Source organism: Ambystoma mexicanum, chromosome 3p, assembly GCF_040938575.1.
Source record: "Ambystoma mexicanum isolate Mex_15411 chromosome 3p, UKY_AmexF1_1, whole genome shotgun sequence".
In the NCBI taxonomy this organism is placed as follows: domain Eukaryota; kingdom Metazoa; phylum Chordata; class Amphibia; order Caudata; family Ambystomatidae; genus Ambystoma; species Ambystoma mexicanum.
The window spans coordinates 1,272,845,235-1,272,863,388 of NC_090925.1; the positions used below are offsets into that span (position 1 = coordinate 1,272,845,235).

The following is an 18,154-nucleotide window of genomic DNA, read 5'->3' on the forward strand; positions in this document are numbered from 1 at the left end:
AAACTCTACCAAAACAGAGATGCTCTTCCCTGCCAAAAGCTCTCTCTCATCTCTTCCTCTGCCTATGCAATTCCCACCTGACACTCTCCCAGACTCTTCTTCAGCTAGAAACCTCAGCGTCATCTATGACCCTTCTCACACCTTTTCCACTCTCATCTCCAAAACTGGAACGGCAGCTTGCCTCAACCTCCTCAATATTAGGGAAATCTGCCACCTCCTTCCTTTCAACGCCGCCAATCATCTCCATAACCGCTCTTGTCTTCTCTAAACCAGACTATTGTGCCATCTTTGTCTTTGGTCTCCTCAACTATGCTTTTTGTCCTCTCAAGAAGGTCATTAACATCGCTACCAGGAGTCTTTGAACTCCCTCCCTTCTCTCCTACTTCCTTGTGCTTTCACCAGGATGGATGGCTGATGATGCAAAAAGGGGCCAGATTTAAATAACGTCTCCTGTTTCACAAGTCTACCCACGGTAAAGCACCACTGAATCTATCCATCTCTGCAAGACTCTTTGTAATCTCTGCTCTGCCCCCTCGATTACCCTTGTGGATCCTCGACCCTCCCTGTGCTTCCTCTCGCTTCTGCTGTTTCTCTCTTCTTGCTCCACTTGCATGGAATTCTCTTTCCCGGGACATCCGAGAAACAGTGCACACGGATTTGTTCAAGACCAAACTAAAAATCTACCTCCTTACATCCGAGTTACCCTGTCAACCTACCTCTCATCTGCCTGCTAGCTAATATTTTTACCTCGCTTCTAACATGCCTTTGGGCCTCATTACGACCCAGGCGGAATGGGTTTAACGGCGCCGGCGCCGTAAAATTCATTCTGCCCTATTACGAGGTCCCCTTGCGGGACCCCCTCTGGACGTCTGGTCAGACAAGACGTCTTTTGCGGGTCCAGCGAGGGGACTAGCATGTTAACAACGGGCCTGTCATTAACGGACCCGTTGTTAACATGCTCCCCATTCCCATGGGAATGGGGATGGTCTGGCTTCCCTGAATGGGGAAATACCGGGCCCTCCAAAGTTTGAATGGCCTGGTATTTCCCCATTCAGGGACCCCAGACCCGAGTTTGGAGGCAGCCATGCCCTTATCAAGGGCATGGCTGCCTCCAAACTCGTAATGAGGCCCTATGTCCCTCGTTACATCTGCCTCCACTCTAGCACTTCACCCATCATGGTCACATCCTGACCACAGCTGGCCGTATCCCCTACCTGCACTTAAAAATATCCAATGTTGGTTGTCCTTAATCTATGTATGGCCACTTATGTATTGTCATCAGTGACTGTTACATTTACTCCCCTCCACAACCTGGTCAGACTGTCCCTCAAGCTCACCCGATTATAAGAAGCTCACTTCTTCCCGTCAAATCTGGTTTCTTATCTATTGTACATTGTTTTGTGATCAAAGTAGCATTGTTCCTCCTTTATTATCATTTTTTTAAAAACTTTATACTGGCATAGCATGTTCATCATGAAGAACATCACAGTATCACTGTAACAGTAAGTCCATTGCACATGGCATGGGCATAGGCTGCCTCTGGTCAGTTAGGTAGAGGGTATGGGAGGGGAGGAAGGGGGAGGAGGGAGGAAGGGAGTTTGGGGCTAATTAGTCTTTGATGTGGTTCCTTCATTCTTCTTATATCTCTTCCGCATTCAGTAGTTATGCCCTGAGGGGGCCCCATATGTCCTTGGGTATGGAGGTGGTTTGTATAACCCTTACATAGGTCTCTTCACACTCTTGTGTGTTTACCAGGTCCCGGAGCCAGCCTTTGTGTGTGGGCGGAGTCTTGGATTTCCATTTCCTGAGAATGTTCCGTTTGGCCACTGCTCCTGCCACTGCAAATAGTCTGCAGGTTTTGACAGATGCCTTTCCGATGTCCCCCAGTAGGTATTTCAGCGGCATGGTTGGGATGTTTGTGTTAACTATATCGTTCATAGTTTCTGCTATTTCTTCTCAGTATTGCCTGATTGGTGGGCACTCCTAGTACATATGTATCGCGTTTGCGTTCGTTGTACCGCACTTGGGACATGACTTTTGCTTAGTGGGATCAAACTTGGAGACTTGGCTAGGTGTGATATGTAAGTGGCTTAAAATGTTGAACTGGATAAGTCTGAAGTTGGCGCATAGGGAGATGGATTTAGTGTATTTGCGGTAGTTCGTCCAGGGTTGCTTGTCGATCTCCGTGTTTAGATCTCTTTCCCATATGGTTTTCATTTCGTTCTTGGATGGGATGTTGCTCTGTATTGTTCTGTATAGTGTGGATATGCTGCCTGTGAAAGCCGCCTGTGTCAGGATGTCAGATAGGAATTTGTGCACTGGTGCTGCTGTCGGGAAGGACAGCCATGTCTTCTTGCAGGCTGCCTTTAGGCGCTGGTGATGTAATATTGTGGTTAGTCTGGCTTGTGCCCCATTATGGATGTCTGCAGCTGTGAGAACTCGATCCTCTGGGAATAGGTCCCCAATCCTGGCTAGCTTTTTCGGATCCCATTTCGTCGCATCCCACTCTTTTGAGGATCTGTTTCCATGCCCGGACTGTAGATGACAACGGGTCCGCTAGAATCTTTTCCTCTGCTATCTTGGAGAATATCATGCTTTTAAGGTTCTGGGGAGATGCTGTGAACTTTTCCGCATGTATATGTGCGAATTGTTCTGCAGTATTGTTCCAGTATTTAGCAAAGTGTGCTTGTGCAGCGTAGTAGTATAAGAGAAAGTCTGGGGCCGCAAGCCCACCAGTATCATAGCTTTCGCATAGTTTAGGCCAGCTGATTCTAGCCGTGCGTCCTCCCCATACAAATTGGGAAGACATCTTCTATAGTGTGTCGAAGAATTTCCCACCTGGCCAGATCAGGATACCGGTGAATATGTATAGTAGCTTGGGTACCGCTAACATTTTCAATAGGGATATACGTCCGTGCAGTGATTAGTGGCAATTTAGCCCATGCGTTCAGTTTGTATTACAGTTGTGTCAAGTATGGAGCATAGTAATTGCAATGCAGGGTTTTCTTGTCTGGTGCCATTATGATGCCCAGGTATCATGCTGTGGTGGGAGACCAGCAGAGGCCATCATAGCTGTAGTTTGGATCGTGGAGTTGGTCAGAGGTATTATTTCTGACTTGGCCTGGTTGATTGTGTATTTTGTGAATTCTGCTATGTCTCGCAGCACAGGTGGTAAATGTACATCTGGGTCCCTTGTTCCTCCTTTATAGAAATAAATAAATAAATGGGCGGGGGTGCCACAACACTGGTAGCCTATTCTCACTCATCCACCTATGGTTCTACATGTTGATGAAGTATGGCAGTACATGCCTGATTTCAGTGTTGGTCTTGGTGCATCAGCAGAGAAAAAAATCAGTGCAGCAAATCTGAAGTGCTGCTCCCTTAGCTCGGGACCAAAGAGAATGGGGAACTGCACCCTTCTCCAGGACCTAAGGACAGCCGGAAGGGCTCCCCACTCTCCGTGGCGGGCTCCATGTTTAGGAAAGTACCTTTTGCATGCAAACAATTTTAATGGATCTGAAGCTGCACTTGAGGTAAGTGCAACCACTTTGCACCAAAACTGCAAAGAGGCATGTTTTGGCATCTCATGTTTTATTAGCAATGGTTGTTAGAAAGAAAGTCAAATAAATGGTAAAACTGCAAAAGTGTATACACTGAAGTGGCTTCTAAGATTACTGGAAGTATCCAAGCTTTCAACTCCAACTTCAAAAATCATTGGTAGCGGTTCATGTCTCTCCTCATTTTATTCACAGCAAAGTGCTTGTGACCAAGAGTTTGAGACACAATAGCATAATAATACTGTGTTAATGTGCTAACAATCTTAGCTTTAATACGATGGAGAAGAAATCTGAACAGAACGTCATTCTCTACACTTTAACACTAAAGTAGACTGGCTGTTTGAAAGAACTTGTTTTGAGGGTATTCAAACTGTGACAAAATTACAGAATTCTTTATCATAAACTAATCCTATCATGTAATATTCTTTTGTGATAGTCTCTGATTGGCTGAGCATGCTTTATATGGCTGCTGTTTCCGAACGCCTCAAGAACTAAACTGCAAGATCCATGGCACCAGTGAAAATTTACTAACCTGTTGGAACAAATTAAATGGATTTAAACGAAGTCGCAGTTGAAGTTTGGCAACATAAAGCGTGAACCACTTGATGTTTGAGTGGATGTGAACATAGAAAAATACTGCAAAGGTAAGCTTTTACAAGTGGCTGAGAGAAACATTTGATGTACCAACATGTACCAATTAAATGTTTTTTGACTTTAAGCAAAGCAACAATATCCTACGATTTTGAATGTATTAGTATTGTATTGAATTTATAAATTGATATATGCCAAAGTGCTGGGACAAAAAGAAACAGTAAAAAAAGTTTGTAAGATTGGATTGGTTAACAAACATTCATGGAGATAACACAAGTGACTTGAGACAAGTGCGAGAGAGGGAGAGGAAGAAAGACAAAAGAGGCGCTTATTCCAGAATTTAGCTGCTAATGGAGAAAAGGAGCGAAAGATGAAAGAAGCATCAGAGGTGAGGAAGAAATTGGGAATGGAGTGAACGGAAAGGAGAGTAGGAAGAAATAATGTAGGTGCTAATAGAGAAAAGGAGCAAAAGCTGGAAGAACGATCAGGGGTGAGGAACAAAGGGAAGAAATTGGGCACGGGAGAGTAGGAAGAAATCAAAGAGGCGAGCTCGAGTTCATGTCGTTTAAACACAATACAGAGTAAGTGAAAAAGTAGCTGAGATTCAAGGCACAGCTGTTGAAAGGATTGGAGAGCAGGAGAAATAGGGTCTCTGGTAGAAAGGAAAAAGTGAAGGTGGATAGACAAATTATAAATAGACTTGAGAGGAGCGAGCTGGTAAGCAGGGACCAAGCAAAAGTGAAGAACAATAGAATAGACAAGGAAATAAATAAGAAACAAGATCAGGATGTTAGTGCCCTGAAAGGACCTAAAAGTAAAGGCTCGACTGATGTTGTAAAGATGAAAATGACAGGAACTGGCCACAGAAGAACTCTGAGTCAAAGGAGATTCAGAGATTACGAGCTGAGGAAGAAATAGAAAGCGAGGACAAAGAAAAATAAATAGTTAAAGGAGGGAGCGGTTGAGGACATGGGGGGGGGCGCGGAAAAGAACCTCCATCTTGGATGGATTCAGATAAAAATAGTGGTCAGACATCAAAGATTGGATACACAGAAGACATGAAGACAGTCGAAAAATGAAAGCTGAATTTGAGAATTGTCTGCATAGAAGTGATGTGAGAGGCCACAAGGAGATACAATAGCAGCAAGACGGGTTGTGAATATTGTAAAACGAGGGCACCTAAAACAGAACCTTGAAGAGCACCAAAGTGAAGTGGGACAATAGAAGAAGCGAAACAGCCTGAGAAACCGTGAGATTGGTCAGATAAGAGTGAACAAATTAGATTACAGAACGCTGGAACCAAGAGAGGAAATAAAATGAAGTAGATGGCATGATCGGCAGTGTCAAGAGGGTTGGGGGGAATCCAGAAGAATGAGAAGAGAAGATGGTTTCATGTACCAGGCCAAAAGAAGAGAGTTGCAGACAGAGAAAAGACCGGTCTCTGTAGAGTGAAGAGTAAGAAGAGCAGCATGAATTGTATAGGCAGTGACTTGGTAGTAGACTGTGTTCCAACAGTTTGGAGAGAAAAGGGAGAAGGGATATAGGACAATAGTTAGATGAGAGGGATAGTTAGATGAGAGGGTAGGATCAAGAGCAGGTTTCTTCAAGACGGAAAGTATGGAGGCGTGTTTAAAAAAATAAATAGAAGGAATGGTTGCAGTAAGTAGAGGAGAATTAAAGAGCAGAGCGACGTGCAGCATAAGAAAAAGGTCAACTTTGAGAATTAAAGTGGAAGGGACTTTGTCTGAGGGGGCAGCAGTAAGGTGCGCCTTAGAAACCAATGCCAGATGTTGAGTGTTCTGAATAGGAAGAAAGGAGGGAATAGATTCAGATTCACAAGAAGAAAAAGTAGATTAAATGGAGGAGCGAAGAAGTCGCCTCTGAATCAAAGTTAGTTGTGGAATCAGCCGCGGATCAATAGCTCAGGGGCAACGTGTTTATCTTGGAAGCAAGACATAGCATCGCAACACAGGTTCAAATCCCAGTCTCGCACTTAGAAACAGGTCTTCAGTATTAAGCATGTTATAAAAGAATAATTATAGTTGTAGAGAGAAGAGGAAATGGACTGATCAGGAGTGGAGAATACTGTTAAGAACCTGGAACAGGTGCCGTGGGTAAGTAGAGGAATTTAAGAGGTTGGTAAAAATTAAGTGATAAGTGTGTGAAGATGGGGGCAGCAAGATCCAAAGAAGTGTATGATTTCCTCCAGCAATGTTCAGCCCTTCGTAGAAGACTGCGTGAGGCACAAAGTGCATAGGTTGACCAAGGATGTGGAGGTTTCCGAGTAGGAGAGACAGAGTAGGAAGGATAGAGTCCAGTGTATCTTTTGCAGCCCGCAGTGAGGCTATACTGTCTGCAGGAAGAGAGGGGAGCAAGCTAAAAGAGGAACAAAATGTGGCATGAGCAGATAAATGCATAAAGGTCAGTGTTGGAGATCCTGACACAGAAAAGTAGTAGAGGAAGGGGAAGCGGGACTAAAAGGGAGCAACAGATGGTCGAGTTCTAGATGGGCATGTCATAAACAGAGAAAGTAGATGGCAAAGTGGAAAAGAAAAATCGAGAGTAATCGAAGACATGGTAAGTAGGAGTCTGAAGCAGGGTGCAAAATGTGTACATGCCACTAGCCATTGGCTGGTAATAATTGACTCTTGGCAAGTAAGAAATGGTCTACTGTGTACATATATATAATTGAGGTGGCGAGTGACTTTTGATGAATAACTAGTAGCTTGCAACTTGAATTTATGCCCCTTGATCTGAAGAAGATAACAATCAAGACTAGAACACAGTGGTATAGGAGAATGTGTAGAGGAACGATGGAGATTAAAGTCTCCAAGAAGAATCAAAGGAACAGACAAGGGCAAGATTAAGGGTAGAAGAGTGTCAAGGTGTTCACAGGAAGACTTCACAGGGCCAGGGGAACAGCAGATGACTAAAAAGGCCAGAGTGTGGTTTAGAAAAAAAGAAGTGGTACTTGAAGGAAGAAACTAATGGCATGCTGGGGAGAAAGAGGGAAATGAGAAAAGAACAGTGATCTAAAATTTCAACCAGTGGTATAGGGGGGAGGACCGAGCAGCAGGAGTCAAACAATTTAGAGACTTGAGCCAAGTTTTGAATTGGGCTATTTCGGTTTTGGGACCGTAGCTTTCCAACATTAACATTGATTAAAAATTGAAAGAGGGCAAGTGCTTTTGGGTTTAAATTTCCAGTATATAGTGAAATGTCGAACGTTTGTGCTCCACACCACGTCTCATGCACGTGTCTCATTAAGAAGAAACTATTATGTAACATTACAATTGGTATTTACTATGTCTTTTTTTTAAGCAAGAGTACATGTTTAACAATTGGTGTGTGTGTGTGTATGTGTGTGTGCATATATATATTACATGGACGCAGTAGCGTCCATGTAGTTATGGTTAAGTTGGTGTTTCCATAGGAAGAGCACTTTTTGGGTGGCTTATAACTTTGCTCCCTCTGGACGAATCCTCACCAAACTTTGCAAAATAAGTATATGGCCCACTCTGAATTATTTTGCAAATTTTGGAGAGGTTTGGTCCGGGGGGGGCAATGTTATAGGGGGGGTCCCAAAACCTTTGTTTTTTCCTATAGACATAATGGGAAACAACTTTGTGCACGGCTACAGCCCGAACCGCTGGACGGATTTACACCAAATTTGCAGCAGGTGTGGCGGCTTGGTCCAGAAAGCGTGCTTTTGCAAATTTGGTGTGAATCCATCCAGTAGTTTTCTAAAAAAATGACCAAAATGTAAGGCAAAAAAATTAGTGATATCTGTGTTCGCTTCGCGGACGGACTTCCCTGTTCGCTCCGCGGACAGCACCCCGATTGGCCCATGGGTTTGCGTCATGTCCGCGGACATGCAACGTGTTCGCTGATTGGGCGGGGTGGTGCGTGATGCGCGTCAGATTTTCTGTCTCACCTGCCATCTTGCATTCGCCGCCGACCTCGGAAAGCGCGGTGAAACTTGAATTAAAAATTGTATTTAGTGGCGTGTGTTGGTGTGTAAGAGTGTTTGGGGAGGATGGGGGCATATGAGATAGGTTCAATGTTGTATTTTTTTTTATGTGCTAGATGCTTTTGTTGTGTTCGATTTGTCTACAGACAACACGGCTGTTCTGGAATGTTCGTAAATAAACCAAATGGATTCGGTGTCAAGTAGAAAGTGTTCTAAGAACACTTGTGGGGTCTTGGAATGTTAGCAGGGGGTGTCCTAGAGACGTCGTGTGTATTGTTCGCTGGCAAACTGAAAGTGTTCTAAGAACACTCGCGGTGTTTACGTACACAAAGAAAATGGGGGTGTCTTGAGGACGCTGTCCGTATTGTCCTCTGGCAAGTTGAATGTGTTCTAGGACCTTCCTTGTGTCCGAGGACATTAAAATGGTTGCAATGCTTGAATCTATGGGTGTGATATGCTGCGGTGGTTGTGGCCAGGGTATAGAATGTTGGGTGCATGGCCATTTGGCATGTACCCAACACTCTATGGCCTGGCCACAACCACCGCTGCATATCACAGTCATATGTCATGCACCCAAGAGTCTATGCCCTGGCCACAAGTATAGCAGCATATCACACTCATAGTGGCTAAGAACACTTGTGGGGTGTTCGAATGTTTGCAGGGGGTGTCCTGGAGACGTTGTCTGTATTGTTTGTTGGCAAGTTGTATGTGTTCTAGGACCTTCCTTGTGTCCGCGGACATTAAAATGGTTGCAATGCTTGAATCTATGGGTGTGACATAGTCGTATGCCATGCACCCAAGAGTGTATGCCATGGCCAGAAGCACCGCAGCATATCTCACTCAGAGTGGCTTATAACTTTGGGTCAAAAACAAATTTATAAGGAACAATGTTATAAGCCAGTATGGGTGTGATATGCTGCGATGGTTGTATTTATGATGTTATACTTACTATTTGGTTTAGTAACGGGAGTCAATGTTTTTCTTGTTTTTTTCTGTGATAAAAGAAAATCGCATGTTAGTATTAAGATTTTATAAAGAGTTATTACATTGTACAATCAACATTTTTTTCTTTCTTTTTGACCCTCATATTTAGTCGATGGCAAACGAGAGTACTGTGCAATTTGCTCAGTTTCTGTGTTTGTTGCTAAAAGCATTGGGTCTGTGGGAGAAAAAAAAATCCATGTTGGATTAAAAAAAACCCTTTTTCTGTTATGCTGCAGTTTATTTGTTAGTTTGTTTTCAGTGTTTACTTGTTGTTTCTGGCTAATGCTTTATACATTGGATTGTTCCAGTTTTTGGGAGCAGTAAGATATTAGGTATTTGTTTGGATATTGTACAGTTTTGGAGCAGTTAGATACCAGTAGGCATATTCTAACTGTTTATTTTTTTATACAATTTTTTGGTATTGATTTATCTGTTTGAATATTTCTAAATTTTGGGACAGTTAGATACCAATTGGCGTATTCCAAACTGTCTATTTTTTGATTTATTTGAGTAGTCCTAATTTATCTGTTTAGTTTTTGTAGCATCTTTGGGCAGTTCGATAGCTTTTGGAATATTGACAGTTTATATTTTTCTACTACAAGTGTACTTAAGGTTTAAGTACAGTTTAGCTATCAAATTTTGGTTTTAAGAACATTAAATAAGCGTTTGTAAGATTTGCTGGTAATCTCTGCTTTAGAGTAATGGTACTATCATTACATTCAAACCATCCACATTTCTTTTTTATATATGCAGTGTAGTGTCCTGAGTTGGTTGTGGCTCCTGCGTGGTAGATGATACCTATTGTTGTGAAGGTTTTCCTACCAAGTGATATTTGACCATGTGTGAATCCAGTCAGCTTGCAGTTGTTTTTGGTACCATCTGCATTGTAACGTAGAAGCATTAGTATTACGTATTTACTATGTATTCCATGTAGTTCTGTATCTGACTGCTTTTTTTGGGGTTTGTCTTCCTTCTTTGAAGAAGTACCTGGTTTACTTTCCCTAATTGATTCTTTTTTGATTGTGGTACTTGATGAAGTTTTAGTTTCTTTTACTCTTTTTGGAGGATTTGCAGTGACATCCTGTTGCATTTCTGTTTGATTTAGTTTTCTTTTAAAACATTTTCCTTTTTGTGGAAGAGGATATGTTTGTAGATGGGGGGTGTATAGTGAACAAAGTCTATTGTATTCTAAAATGCAAGGAATATCAGCGTTTATTTTACTTGCATCAAAGTTGATTAGAAATAGACCGTCAAGTGTACGTAAGCGTGATAGTGCTACGTAGCTCATGCCTTCTTTAAAGACTGTTACCAATGTCTATCATTGCTTTGTCTAAGGTAAGACCTTGTGATTTATGAATGGTGACTGCGTATGCAAGAGTTAGAGAAAATTGTTCTCTGCGTACATACATGTCTTTGAAGAGAAGGAATCGAGCTGTTGAGCGTCCTATTCTTTTAACTTCTGAAAGTTTGTCAAAGAGAATATTGACAAACTGAATTTCGTTGTCACGTGAGTATGTTTGAAAGCCAACAACTGTACCCAGTGCTCCATTAACTAGGCCTTGGTCTACATCGAGGTTACGTTTCAGTATTACTCTCCAGTTTAAGGATAATTTTAATATCTTTTCCAAGCCTGCTGTGTTTGAGATTGATTTTTCTAAACTGTTTAGTCTTGCTGTGGCTTGGTCACACATGGGTAGTGTCATTCCATGTACATCTAGTTTGTCTCTGGCACTAATTTCCATTATTGGTTGCATTTATTTACTTAACATGATTTCATTGAATTTGAAACAGCTTGCAAGAGTTGGCATTAAGGCCATACAATTGACATTGTTGTGGGCTAATTGTTCCATAACATCTGTAGCACATGTATTATCACCATAAAGTGCATGAATGTGTCGGGTTTTCAATATTGCTTCTGCTTCTCTAGAAAGTATACCAACTCTGATACTTTTTAAGATGTTGGCATAAGTGAGATCTGCAGATTGGCGCATGTTTTGTGTTAATTCTCTGTATTAGAAATGTTGCCAAAGGTTGACATTTCCAATGCTGCCAACAGTTTTACGACAGAGTTTGTGTCCTAATGTTTTAAAAATAGACTGACCTTTTACAGGTGTCAATTGAAGAAGACCTCCGAAAACGATAATGTGTTTTCCTGCAAAGAGCTCTTCATAGTTTGTTTTGAGTACTTCCTGTAATCTGAGGTGAATCAAAGCCCACGTTAGGTTGGACGCCATACTCACTTCATCTATTAGTAGCATTTTCATTTGTTTTAATACTCTGCGTAGTTCCATTGCAGATTCTGCAGAAAGTTTGTAATAATCTAATTTGTTTTGGTGTTCTCCTGGCAGGAGTAGTAATCGGTGTAAAGTGACACCACCTATGTTGTAGGCAGCTAGACCTGTGGGGGCAGTGACACTAGCTGACAGTTTGTTGCTTGTGAATTGTTGAAGGAACCTACTGATGATTTTGATTAGGAATGTTTTGCCAGAACCAGCTTCACCACTGACATACAATAGTATAGGTTTGTACTTTTGACAGGTGCATTCTTTGTTTTCATGTTGTACACCATGTGCAATTTCTTTTGTTACTTCTTGAAAAATGCTACGTTGCTCATTGTTTAGCTTTGATTCTAGTATAGTTAAGTCTTCTTTATCTTCATACTGACACATGGTGTTTTGTACTTCTATCATAGCTAATTCTGCCTCATTTGTTATTAGTGGGTCTCCCAGTGGTTCTTGGCTTCCTGTGACAGATGGGTGACTGTCAGGAGTGTCCTGATCTAGTTGGGCCTGGAGTTCTTCTTCGTGTTGCTGTTCATTGTGCAACATTGTTTTGTACTGTGCAAAGTTTACATCAGTTATACTGCTTTCATTTGCTTTGAAAGCGTCTCCATATGAGTCATAGTTATCTAGTATTTCTTCTTCTTTTCTCCATGGTTTAAAGAGTTGTAGCAGGGACATGTAATATACTTCTTTATGTTGAGGAGTCTTTAATGACAATTTGATATGATTAATAAAATTTGGTTTGGTGAGTTTTACTAAGCTGCCTTCACAGTTTGTCACTTTGTATTTACGGTTTTGTTCATCAGGTTTTATATTATTTTTATATGTGTAGTTTTGGGCTATGTGGTATAGACGCATGGTTTCCAAAGTGGTACTCCTGTTTGGGTAGTATGTGTCCAATAAATTGTTTTTTAAAATGTCTTGGCTGTTGGGATCATGTTTGGCTATTGTTTCTATATCTTCGTATGATTTTAGAACTCTTTTTCTAGATTTAGCTGGACCAAGACTTAGCCATACTATATTTGCAGATTTACCATACAAGTACCAGTTAATCGATCAGCTGCTTCATAGGATCCACATTCTCTATGGGACAGCATTTTTATGCCCAAGCTGTATAATTTCTGAGACACTGTTTTATCTAATGAAAGGTCATTCCAGAGGTCTTGGAGCTCTGTCTTTTCTGATTTGGTTAAGTATGCTGTGACCTGTCGTGCAACTGCAGTAGAATTGTCTGCAATGTACTGCACGTCTATGTTTGCATTTCATAAGTAGGCAATGATTGCATTGTAATCATTGATATATTTTTCTTCTTCTTTTCTTTTTATGCAATATGTATTTATAGGTGACTTACCTTTAACACTATGTCTAACTGAAGACATGAGGTTGTTCACTTGACCTGTATTTGTGACTGGTCTAGGGAAACCAAATCGGCCTTTGGTGTAGTATTTCCCTTTGTTTTTGTATTTGCAACGACAATATTTGCCACATTTGTGTCTTTGGAATTGTAACATATTTGCATGAAGATCACTATTTGTGGATTCTGATGGAATTTCACAAGTGACATATTTTTCAATAAACTGTAAAACAGTGGCATCACTGTCTTCACCAAATTTAGGAGCATCTTTAATCCATAAAAGCATGTGGATATGTGGTGCTCCTCTGGCGTGGTATTCTTTTCTCCAAAAGAAGTGTTGCACTTCTCCAAGGGGAGGAACAGTTTTGTTACAAATAAAATGTAGCATAGCAATGAAGCAATGGTGAAAATATCGTGAAACATTAACAGGATCCTGTGAACAAAGTTCTCCAGGTGTTAGTATATCTATGTTTGTTTTGTTTTCGTTTGATATGCGTAGCGTAGGAAAGCATGTAAATCTTCCCATGCATATTCTGCGTAACTTAATGTAAGAAACCAAGTGGGTGGGCCAAGGTTTCTGATCATACAACATACATCTCCATGACGTCGAAACCAGTACTCTTTAGTAACACGCATATTTGCTAATAGATTTGTAAGATTTGCTTGTAAAACCTCATCTTTTTGTTGAACTTTCTGTAATAATTGTGTAGCTGTCATATTTTGAAGTGTGATCCTGATTTTGATATGTGTGCAACTCCGTAACATAAAGTTGCTAGTTTACTTTCAAAGAGTAGGTGGAATATGTATTCCCAGATTTCGACAAAATGTGGATCTTCAGAATACATTCATAATGAGCGATATTCTGATGCTGATATTTGAATAGGTCTATCATCGTATCTTCCTCCTTTGCCAGTAGGAAAGAGTAGAGGAAAAGCACGTGCTTCTATACTTTTTTCCCATATGCTGATTGGTGATCCTTTTGTTTGACACATTTGGTACGTTTCCAGTGCATCTTCTATGGTGTCATTAGAGTGCAATGGATGAATTGTATAATGGTCTAAAGTGTTTGATATTGTAGCAGGATCTAGGAGCTCAAATTGATCAGCTTCTTGTGTCTGTTCAATTATTTCACTTGTATCTTGCACGTTTTCTTCAATATTAACTTCTTTGTAATATTCATTGTTCTCTTTAAGATATTGTAGGTCTTCTCTAACTTTATGTAAATCTTCCAATTGTTGGCAATTTTTTTTGTCTTTTGTAGGTACTCCATTTACCAAGATAATAAGATTGCTGCATTGGACGTTGCACTCCGAGAGTGTGCACATTTTCTTTTATATCTAATGGTAAATAAACTACTTTTCCACGAATACCTTTCACTAATTCAGAGGGAGGTAATTTTGCAGTTTTTGGTTGAAGGCGTTTTATTGCTTGAAATGGGTGCACTGTTTGGATTATGATGCTCTCATATAAATTAATTTGTTGAAGGGGTTTTGGTAGTGGATACAATTCCAAGTTATTTGTGATAGCACATGAAGGAGTTTGGTTGTTGTCAAGTTTTGTAGTGCAGTAAGTGCAAAGTATTATGGGGTCAGTTATTTCGTATTTGTTTTCTGCTATAAGGTAGAGAGCTAATTCAAACCATTTAGAATCTTCATTGTCTTCTATTTTGTATGATAGGTCTATAGTTTTTGTGCTAAGTTTATATAAAGTTCTGCGGCAACATACACACACGTGGTTTGGTACTTCAGCTGAAGTACTTTCAAATTTTAGTATTTCTTTTTTGTATGTCTGTAGTGAAAGGTTGCCATGTGCAGAATTGTTACGAAGTTGGTTGACAGCTAATTCATCTTGTAAGTGGGTTTCACTTCCAAAATATTTTGATCTGGATATAGTCGATTTCTTCTAGGAGGTCTTTTGTTGTACCATGTAGAAGAATGTTATTTAAATTGGTTAGTACTAAAGCAGGCCTTTTAGCATAGTACAGTTTATAAACTAGATTTCTTATACATGCATGAATTGTTGATATCCTTTTGATATCATGGAAGGGTGTTTTGCAAGTAGGTCCTGTAATGCAGGCCAAGGAATGTCCTGTGTACTTGCGTATTGGACAAGCATCCATATTTTGCAGTAGTTTAATTTTGATTTTGTCTTTGCTTTTCACATATTGATTGAGGAATTGGCGTAAAGACTTGAATATTTTTTTGGGATTGTTACACATTGACGTGCATGGCCATTTGTACACTAGATGTTCTGATTCAGTTGAATGGAGGGGTAAATCTACGTTTTCAGGGCATATTTTTGTAAGGAGTTCTTCTTGTTCCGTTATGGTATTAACTTTGTCATAACCTCGACCACTGCTATGCATGGCAATTGTATTTGTTTGCTTTTGATTGTAGGCTTCTTCATTAAAGTATGGTTCTTTGGTTGCAGTGTGACTCCATTCACCTCCACAGATATTTAAGAAGTTATTTCTGTTGACATTTCGTTTATTGAGAAGTCTTTTTTTGTAATTTAGTTATTAGTTTTGTTAGTGGTTTCATTCTGTTTAACACTAAAATAAATAACTTTGTTTTGAGAAGAAGTGCATTGTCTATCAACGCTTCTAAGATTACTTTCCTATGATAGGTTTGAAGTCTTGAACCTGGTTTCTCTCCTGTTTCCATAAGATTTTGAAGAACTTTGTGACGGAACATTTTGGCTAAAATACTTTTCTTGGTATGCTTACTTTGTACTATATCAAGATTTATAGAAGAAGTTTTATTTGTAGTGATAGTTGATTTTCTGTTAATTGTTTTTGGGTTGTTTTACTTTTTGATAGAGGAGGGAAAGTGTTTGTACTAGAAACTTCTTCTGTTTCACTACATGACTGTATTAGCTGTTGTGTTTCAACTTTTTTTTACAAATTCTGCTATAGATGGATGTTTATGTTGGAGACTTTTCTTTTCATTTGCTTTACTTCTGCGTCCCTTTCTACGGAGTTGCTTTTTGGTAGGCATTCTTTAGGGTCTGTTGAAAAAAATACAGAAGGTATGGGTTGGGGTGTTCTGCAGTGCATGTGTGGTGTGTGCATGAGTGTTTGAGTAAGGTGATAAAGATGTATGTAATGGTGTGTGATTGTGCATTGGGAAGTACAACTAGTAGGGATGGCTATTCTTGAATTAATGTGTTACTAAACTGGGGTTCAGGTGACAGAAAAAAGTAAGCTAGTGGCGTGGAGAAGTATAAATAGTATATCTAAAGCTATACAATTAAAACAGTTGTTTTTTCTACAACATCTAAATTCTAGCGGCTGAGTTGGGTAATTTGTGTGTCGAAAAATAGGAATTTGTGGGCCATTCTGCCAGTAAATCACTGTTTAAGACAGGGGGATTTTTGGTCAGAATGGGGCAGAATCTCTATCTTTAGGCACAGAAATAGCATGAATTAAGCTTACAGTGTGAGTAATAATTCAAATATTATGGTAACATTCTACTTACTTTTTTTCTAAAATGAGCAGTTTGCTTCTTAGTTGTTCTTTGTAGTTCCAATTCGGCTGCTTCTTTTCAGGAGAATGGTCTTCACTGCAATTGTAAAAGAAAGAAATTAGTAATTTGGCTTGTATATAGCACTCTTTTTAATTTAGACACAGATTTTTTAAATTGAAATGCTCAGCGCCTTCCTTAAAACCATTAAAACTATTTTATGACTAACTGTAGGAAAGAAAATATCTTCACTATGGCTTGTTAAATTCATAATGTACCACTGTATACCACTATTCCTGCAACTAAGCTTTTCCACGTAATGGTGAGTCCATGTCATAGCCTGCTTTTCCACGTAATAGTGAGTGAATGTCATAGCCTGCTTGTCCTATATAAATGTAAGTAATTATATAAACTAAAAAAAGTTAAACCAAATATGTGTTTGTACAAATATTATTCTTTGAGATTTGATCATAGTGTGCATGTAATTTTGTTTGATTGTATGTAGTCTATATATTTTATTTGAAAAAGATTAGTTTAACATTATTTGCGTGTGTATGTGTGTACGAAGAAATTAAACGGTATAAAGGTTTGTAAGTCACAGTTCATTTTAGGATAATGAAAAAATGATTGTAGATTCATTTTACAGATTATATACAAGGTAAAAGTCGGTTAGAAAATGTGTTCATGTACTGTATAGGAAATATGCATAGCTGTAGTTTGTGTTCATGCATATGGATATGGACGAAGCTGCAAGTAGAAATCTTGGAGATTTGTCTAGTATTTCTCGTAGATCGTGGTTGCAAATGGTATGAGACTTGTAGTCCGAGAGATTCACCGTACATTTGCAGTGCTGATCTATGATGATGCAGTTATATGTAGAGGTCGTGGATTTGATTGGTGGATGGTCATGTGATTTCTTAGCTACATCCAATGAGGGAATGGCACAGAGTAAAGTGGAAATGGTAGAAGGGCTGTCCATGTTACGATACGTTCGCGGACATGGCGGTAGTTCCAGGACACTGCGTATTACATCCGGGGAATTTGGGGTGGGGAGGCATGCAAATAGATGTAGCAAGGGATTGGTCAGTAAAGTTTAGTGAGTGTATTGTGCTAGGAGAGGTTTTCTCTGATATTCTTTTTGGTGACAGAAGAACAGATGGCTATGGCTGAGTGTTTCATCAAAAAACAGATTGTGTGGATTTTGGGAGACTCGTGATACATTGGTTGAAGGTGCATGCAGAAGGCTGTGGAGTATCTATAGATCTTGGATTCCCACATGTGGAAGTGCACTGGCATGGAGTGTGTGGAATGAAGTGGTTGGACTTGCTACCTCTCTGTGCAACTTTGAAGATAGAGGAACATCCAGCCATAATTGTAATTCATTGTGGAGGGAACAGTTTAGGACATGTGTCTGGAATTACTTTGCAATTTGCAATGAAAGAAGGACTTCAGAAGATCATGGATATGTTTCCAAACTCCAAGTAATTTTTTCACGGATTGCGCAGAGACAAATGTGGCTTTGTTCTTTCTCATGTGGTCCACAAATGGAGAAAGCAAGGCGTAATGTCAATAAGGCTGTTTGTGCTTTCCTAAGAGATTTTGGCATGTTCTCTTTTCACAATGAAAATATTATGTTTCATAGTACATACATTTTTCGCAGAGATGGAGTCCATCTTACTTATGCTGGCAATCGGATATTTCTGAGAAATGTACAAATGCATTGCGACCTTTTTTTTAGAAATGCAGCATCTATTTTGAAGTAGGTGTTAAGTATTTATATTTTTTGACATACAAACACCTCCCAAAGGCTCTTTTCAGAGCCACCACTTCCTCCCAGAGAAAAAAGCAAAGGTTACAATAGGGCAGCACCCCAATTTTTTTTATTTTCGCGAACTGTCCGCAGACTTTCAAGAAATAGAAAGTGCCCTGCATTCTTTATCGTTACTTCTATTTTT

At 39.9% G+C, this 18,154-nt stretch overlaps 1 protein-coding gene across 2 annotated transcripts in view; it reads left to right on the top strand.

Moving 5' to 3' along the window:
* Nucleotides 1-18,154, top strand: part of CCDC134 (coiled-coil domain containing 134) — a 163,690-nt gene that overhangs the window by 42,744 nt on the left and 102,792 nt on the right. For both annotated transcript variants that reach the window (XM_069652775.1, XM_069652774.1), the window contains exon 2: nucleotides 3,994-4,201. The gene's annotated coding sequence lies outside the window, so the exon portion shown is untranslated. The remainder of the gene's footprint in view (nucleotides 1-3,993; nucleotides 4,202-18,154) is intronic.